Here is an 8,326-nt window from a genome sequence, read left to right as displayed (position 1 = left end):
CTCAGCCTTCATTTGGATTTCAGTAATTCCTCTTGGTTACATTACCCTTGATCACGCCCTACCAGGCCTCCTACACCCTCTCACTACTGATTTGGATCACTTTTTGTTCCCTTGTCCTTGGGTTTGTTAACTGTTCTAATGAATTATTGCACACAATAGAAAAAGGTTGTCCTTTTAGTTGCTTTCCAAGTAAGCTCTCTGATTATTCCTATAATTTGGATGAACTAGGTAGGACTAACACACTGTGACCCTCTAGGATGGAGTAGAACTATCCTTTGGGTTGTGGAGGCTGTAAATCTTTACAGGAGCAGAAATTCTCATCTTTCTGAGTCAGAATTGATGACACTGAGTTTTTGAGTTTTGAGATAGGACTAGCCTTGTTCCTAAAGAGAACAAAATGTGTATTCAAGAGGAAAGATGAAAAAGAGGCTAGAAGGCAAAAGTCAGCTCCAGCTAACATCAGTTATTAGTGGGTGCTAGTCTTGGGCATTCTTCCCTTTTCCAGACCTGAATGCTGTCACCTGTCTCACACTCGCATTTGTCCATGTACCAGCTGTGCTTGTCTCTTGTCCGATATCCCCTCAGACACACAGATCCAAGCTCTGGGACAAACCACCACTGCCTGTGGAGGTTGCCTTCCAGAACAGGTCCCAGTCTGGAACCCTGCTGAGATCTAAGCCACAGGAGGGTTGGTTTGGCCCATTCAGCAAGGCCTTGCTCAGTTTCTTTTTCTTTTTCTAACTGATCAAGTTACTTACATTTCTTTTCTTGTTTTTTTTTAAGTTTTATTGGCACTTCATCCACATATCATACAATAGTTCAATCATATCAAGAAAAGTTGTACAATAATGACCACAATCAATTTTTAGATCATTTTTTCTTCCCTGTACTCATGGTTCTTTGTGTAATTTTCTTCAATTTTGGCAGAAATATATACAACAAAACATTCTCCAGCTCAACAACTTGTACATGTACAATTCAGCACCATTGATTATACTCTTCATATTGTTCAAGCATTATTGATATCCCTCTCCACATTGTCCACCACCATTAAAATAAACTCCATGCCCCCTAAGCAAAAACTTCCTCCTGCACCCAGGGGAACCATAAGCCAAGTTTGGTTTCTTTGCTTTTATTTTTTTGTGTATGTAATTTTCTTGATATATTATTCACCTATCAGATACTTCCATAGTTAAATCGCTTTTTAAATGAGTTGTATACACATCATCACAATCAGTTCTAATGCTCCCTCCTCCCTCACATTTCAAAACAAGGAGTGATTGTTAGTTGTGGTCAAGTCCATGGACAAAGCAACGGAATGCAGCCTGGCCCCACAGAATGCCAGCCATCGGTTGGGGCTCAGGCCAAGGGGATACATGGGATTTTCACTGGCTGATTTTCACAAACAGATCGCCCAGCTTTTCTTCCTAAAAACAGGAGTCCCAAAAATGCAAACCAAACACATTGCCATTGAGTAGATTCTGACTCACAATGACCTAGATCGGATTTCTGAGAGTGCGCGTGTTTATGGAGTGGGCAGCCTCCTCTTGCTCCTGCTGAGTTAGCTTTGTCTGAGTTCGCCTCCTCTTTCTCCGGGTGGTTAGCAATCCAACACTTACCTGACAGCCCACTAGGAACCCATAAACCAGGAGTAAAAACAAACATCCTGCCCTCAAGTCATCTGACTCCTAGCTACCCTCGATAGCTTTCCAAGACTAAATCTTTTCAGGACATATCTCCTAGCCACTTAGTGAGTTGGGGCCCTATGATGACTTCTAGACAATGGACTGTGAGTAGAAATGACATGTGTCTTTGAGGAGAAGACGAGGAAACACTCATAGATGTGGTTCACTCATCTGTTTCTTAGCCACTTTGACCACGGAGATGAATGCAGAGATAATGGAGTGTAAATTGCTTGTGTGATGCAGAGAGCAAAGCCTCCCAAGAGAGTTGCACACTCACTAGAGGACTTTTTAGGAGCCCTGGCGGCATGGTTTTGCGTTGGGCTATTAATCACAAGGTTAGCAGTTCAAAACCACCAGAAGCTCTACGGGGAAAAGATCCTTCTCATAAAAGTTACAGTCTCAGAAACCTACAGAGGCGGTTCTACTCTATCCTATAGGGTTACCAGCAGTCAGAATTGACTAGATGGCGGAAAGTGAATAAAGGAGAAAGAAGCTTTTTTAAGCCACTGGTGTTTTGTAACTGTTATTGCAGTGTAGCCTAACTACCTAAGGAAATAGGAATATTTCATGTACAAATCCAGACTTATTTCTTGGAAGATACAGTCTACTGAGCTTCAGTCTCTGCAGGGTAACCATCAGCAGGCAATTGAAGATCATAAAATGACCCAAACACCAATGTCCCATTCACTACAATCATCACTATTACTAGCTATGTTTCTAGCTGTCACGGTGAGCCCAGGGGTCAGCCCAGGATAGAACTGCCCCCTAGAGCTTTCTAGGGTGCAATCTGCACAGAAGTAGATGGTCAGGCCTTTCCTCTCCAGATCTGCTTGGTGGGTGAGTTAGTTAATTGTGCCAACCTGGCCGATAATCACATGTGGGGCTAATTGAAAGGCGGAGGGATAAACGGGTGGTGAGCCTCACCTTTCTAGTTCTCGGGTCCCTTGCTTTGTGATGGTCGCACCAGGGTGCAGCTGCCTTAGCAGCTCCATGCTTCAACTTGCAAGACTGACTTCCTACAAGACATCCCCAAGGACAAGCCTCATGGATCTATCCCGATGCAGCCCTGGGTGCTGGAGCAGCCGTGTGGAGACCCCTGCTAGTGCTGAGATGCTTATTCGTTCACTGACTCAGCTTTCCTCCTGCAGTCGGCATCATTGCCTCTGTTTTGTGAGTTGGAGGACTTTGTGGACTGATGTTGGGTAAATGGGTTAATGTTGGACTTGTGGGCTTGGGCAGCATTGGGTTGGGATGTTTTCGTGAGGCACATTTTCTTTACATAAAACTCTCTCTTATCCATGAGTTGCTGTGGATTTGTTTCTCCAAAGTACCCAGACTAATACAGTGGGTTCAAAGGGCCAGCCTTGAGGTTAACAGCAGATTGCAAACTACCTGTGCCACCCAAGATACTATGATCATCATTACTCCCTGTCAGTACCCACAATCACTATGTCAATGACCACTTCCCATTAGATGTCTGCTGTTTTTCTTACTCTTAACCTGCTTTCTTTGTTTATATTACCCAGTCGGCCTCTGTACGTCTGTGAGTCTGCCACTTCTGCTCTAAACTGAGCTCATCATTCAAAGCTGCCTATTTACTTTCCTTTCTGAACCTCTGAATTACAATGATTTTTTTTTTTTTGCCCTCAATAGCTCCCTAGGTAGCTAGAGATTATAATGGTGGTGGGAGGAGAGTAAGTGCTTCCCAGCCAAAGGGTTATAATTACCTGTTACCCCTGTTCACTTTTCATATAGAGGCATAAACATATTTCAGTGACACTTTCAAATCAATATTTTAAAAATTCAGCATATCACAAATTGAACTTTTTACCGATTTTGAGGTATTTTTGTACTTAAAACAATTGTAATAGGGAGCATTGCATTGGGTAAATCTGTTACACAAGACCTTCTTAAAGTGCTGAAAAGCAAAGATGCTACTTTGAGGACTAAGGCGCACCTGGCCTAAGCCAGGGCATTTTCAATGGCCTCCCATGCAGGTGGCAGTTGGGCACTGAAGGGGGAAGACTGAAGGAGAATCGACACACCTGAACGACGGTGCTGGCGAAGAGCATCAAAAGTGCCACCGACTGCCCCCGGGCAGCCAATCTGTCCTGGAAGAAGTACACGATGGAGAGACTTCATCTCATGCTTGGATATTTGGTACACAAGAGGGGAAATGAAGAAGGCCCTGGACAAGGTGGGTTGACATACCAGTCGCAACAATGGGCTCCAGCATCAGCACGGCTGTCAGGGTGACGCTGTTCTGGCAGCGTTTGGTTCTGTTGTCCCAGGGACTCGACAGCACCGAACACAGCAACAGTGACCAAAATCATTATGATCACCTGAGTATGAATAAGGAAGCTAGAGTAATTCAATTAGGTAATCTACCCACAGTCCTAGACCTGGTGACCTGGAAGACGGGCTTGCCCCCGTAAGACTCTCAGGATGGTGCCCTTTCCATCCTCTTTGTCTCCGCGTCCACACAGGTGAATGAGGTCCTTAAACAAAAGGTGCTCATAGGAGTTTTTGAACTTAAATTTCATTGTGGATGCGGACTTGCCCCCCAGTTCACATAAGCAGGGAAAATCTCTGCAGGCACAGTCTTGAATACGTGATATTTTTATCTCGGTAGCAGTTTTGACCCAAGAACAGTTTCATGTAGCCCCAAAGCATAATCTAACTATGCTTTTAGGAAATTACAACAACAAAAAGTATTTAAATAACTCCACAAGGTGAAAAAGGCAACAAACCCACCCCATAGCTCTCCAAGCTACACCTCCCTGCCAGCACCATGGCGTGGTGGAGAATTGGGTTGATATATGTCAACAACAACAAAACCCCACTGCCATCTAGTGAAGTCTGACTCATGTACATGGGGTTTCCGAAGCTGTAAATCTTCACGGAAGCAGGTAGCTTCATCTTTCTTCCACAGAATGGCTGTTGGGTTTAAGATGTCAACCTTGCGGTTAGCAGTCCAATGTTTACCTGGGATGGAGTGGTTTGTATCAAGGAAATGACTCAGACAATTGTAGAGGCCAGCAAGTTCCAAGTCCATGGGACAGATGTCAGGTTGGAAGCTTGTCCTGACACACATAACTGCAGAGGCTGGATGAACTCAAGATCAGCTTGTCGGACAACAGGCTTCTGGCTTCAGAGGTAAATGAACCCAAAGTCGACAGGTAAGATGGAAAGTTATTGACAACTCCCAATATCAGCCAGCATGTGCTGGCTCAAGTCCAAAGAACCAGAGATTGATAAGACAGATGGGCAATCCAGACCCAGTTTTCCTCACTTACATTGAAAACATGCTGCACCCTTAAGGAGATCTCATCCTGGGGGATTACTCTGTCTTAACAGTTAAACCACTTGGCCCAGCCAAGTGGACACACAGCCCAGTCAGACTACTAAGAAATATCATCAATATTGTTTTCTGAATAAAAGTAATAAATACAAGACTGAACAGGAAATACAAGTAATAGATATGAGAAATTCAGCCAATATATAAATAAAGTAGAAAGTGAAATTCACCCTAAGTGGTGTCAGGTTTCAGCAGACTAGGGATGGGGTAGCACATATTGATGATGATAGGACCAATGATGTTAAGGTTGCACTGGACCATTCTGTGTGGTCAGACAGTCATGTCATGACATAATATCTGCTTCAAAATCTGAGCCAAAATTAATCTTCCATTAATCATTTATTTAAATGCCACATTTGCCATCAAATCAATTCCAGTTCATGGCAGCCTCGTTTGTTTTAGGGTAGAGCATCCCGCCATAAGATACTTATGGCTGTGATGTGGCAGAAGTGGATAAGGAATACTTCTTTCTGAGAAGCCCCTAGATGGATTCCAACTGCCAGCACTTAACTGCTTCTACCACACAGGTACACTGAGTCCAAATACCAAAAAACTCAATGCTCTGGAGCCGATTCCAACTCAGAGTAGCTTGGTAGGTTACACCTGGCACTGATAAATACAGAGTTAGCTGTTCAAACTCACCAGCTGCTCCATCAAGATAAACCCAAACCAAACCACACTTACTGCCGTGGAATCCATGCTGACCCATAGCAACCCTCTGGAACAGAGTAGAGCTGCCCCTGTGAGTTTCTGAGACTGTAATTGTTTACCGGAGTAGAAAGCCCCATCGTACTCCCTCTATTGATCCTTGTGGGTGCAATTTAATGATGGTTTTACTTAAGTGATGGCAGCTGTCTCTATGCGACGCCTTTATCACATTAGGTCTTTATTGAGACTGGCAGAGTAATACATAATGTTTGTGACTTCTCTTTTGTTCACAAGGTTAATTGTTATTTAATATTGTGATGTGTTAAGAGCTCTGGAAAGAATTGTATCTGTAAGCCGCTAGACTGCAATCACAAGTGTCAACAATCTACTAATTTACACCTTGTTGGTAGAACCTAGGCACCTTGGTGGCACATTGGGTAAGTGCTCTGCTATTAACCTTTAGGCTATTGGTTAGACCTCATCAGCTTCTCCTGAGAAGATGTGGCAGCCTGCTTCCATAAAGATTTGCAGCCATGGAAACCCTATGCGATGCGGCGGTTCTAATTTGTCCCAGGGGTCATTGTAAGTCATAATCAGCTTGACAGCCAAGGATTTGGCTTAGGTGTTTGATAGAACCTAGTCACGTCTCCTGGCAAAGGGCTACGAAGACTATGGCAACTGCCCAAGATCGTGCGTTCATGTTATATTCTCATTTTTCTTTAAATCAATAAATACTTATTTTTAAAAATACTAAGCTAGAAACTCCAGGTGGTACAAAGATATTCAGGCAGCACCCTATTTCTGGAGAAACCTCCATTTGGGTTGAGGGGGAAACTGTGTACACATATATGGATTGTTGAATGAGTTGTAGTCAGGGGCTGCAAAAAGAAAATGACTCCATGCTTTTTCATGAATGTCTCTTTTAATACATTCTATGCACTTTTTTTTTATCCCAACCTCTAGTGGGGAAGAAAAGATTCTAGACTGAAGGTTCCAAAGCTATTTGGGCCATTTTCTATGATAAAATCTTGCCCAGTCTAATAACTAAATGCCAGATTCTCAATTTCATATACTTCCTCCCCTGCAATTCAGGCCTAACTGCAATGGGGAAGGGAGGTACAATCGGGCTTTTCTTCTCTTATTCTGTTCCTGCTGTTCTTTGTGTCTACTCTCAATTAAATGCAGGCAGGAAGGAGTGATTAGAGGAAAAGGATGAAGTATTTTGATTGCAAAGTGCTTTAGGGGCATCTCTATATAGTAAATGTACAAAGCCTCCTACAAGGCAGTTTTTTTTTTTACAAGGCACTTTTGAGGTTCCTCAGAAACCCCTCTGTTGGGAACTTTCAACTGGGTCCCATTAGCCAGTTATGGCTTCCCCCAGCCTCTGTGACCACTCCACGCAAAGACCCTTCATCAGGGTCACTGGATCCTATAAAAAGATCTCTTGTACAGATCTTCCTTGAAGACAGTCTCTTCCATGAGTCAGCCTGGCCCCCAAGAAAATTCACATCCCTGCAGCCAGTGAGAGAATAGGGGTGTCTGGATAGGTTGCTGTCTATTGTGGTCATGGAGAGCCCTGGTGGCATAGTGGTTATGAGTTCGGCTGTGATTTCCAAGGTCAACAGTTTGAAACCACCAGTTGTTCGGAAGCAATAGACTGTGATTTCTACTCCCATAAATAGTTATAGTCTTAGAAACACACAAGGGCAGTTCTACCCTGTTCTACAGGGTCGCGATAAGTCAGCATCAACTCGATGGCAGTGAGTTATTGTGGTCATGAGCTGCCTGGCAGAATAGGCTAAAGACATGGAGCATCAAAGTGGAAAGGGCATGGAGCTTTGATGGCATGGCAACTCACTGAAGGAATCATGAGATAACCAAGCTCCAGTCTGCCTAGTAAGGGGATGATAAGATGACACGGAGCCCTGGTAGAGTAATGGTTCTGCATTGGCTGTGACCTACAAAGTCAGTAGTTCAATATTACCAACTGCTCCTCAGGAAAAAGGATGAGGCTTTCTACTCCCATAAACAGTTTACAGTCTTGGAAACTCACACAGCAGTTCTTCTACCCTGTCCCATAGGGTTGCTGTGAGTTGGCATCAACTCGCTGGTAGTTAGGGAAAATGACAGGCTGCTGGCTCTTGGCCATTTTTTCCTGAAGATCTTCTCAGAAATGACTGAAGACTCCAAAAAGCTTTGCATCTGAGTTCATGTGAGTAATATCTGCTGTATGAAACATTAAAGCTGAGAAAAGTTTAGACTATCCATAAATTTTAAAACACTGTTAATGAACCCATCTTGGTTGACACAACGTACTTTTATAAAAATAAGCCACTGTTAACACACTTGGATGCTAACTAAAAGTTTGGATGCTCAAGTCTACACCAAGGCACCTCAGAAGAAAGACGACAATCTAATCAGGAAGAATCAGTGGTTGAACTCAAGTACTCCCTCAATGCAGAAGGGTCACAGGGAGGAGATGAGCCAGTCAGGGTGCAGTGTAGCAATGAAACATACAACTTTCCTCTAGTTCTTTAATGCTTCCTCCCCACCCACTATCATGATCCCAATTCTACCTTACAAATCCAGCTAGACCAGAGCATGTACACCAGTACAGATAGGAACTGGAAACACA

This window comes from Echinops telfairi, unplaced genomic scaffold (assembly GCF_000313985.2).
Source record: "Echinops telfairi isolate 266 unplaced genomic scaffold, ASM31398v2 ScPeMD7_18;HRSCAF=68, whole genome shotgun sequence".
In the NCBI taxonomy this organism is placed as follows: domain Eukaryota; kingdom Metazoa; phylum Chordata; class Mammalia; order Afrosoricida; family Tenrecidae; genus Echinops; species Echinops telfairi.
The sequence above is the reverse complement of the archived record's forward strand: the minus strand, read 5'-3'. Positions refer to the sequence as shown.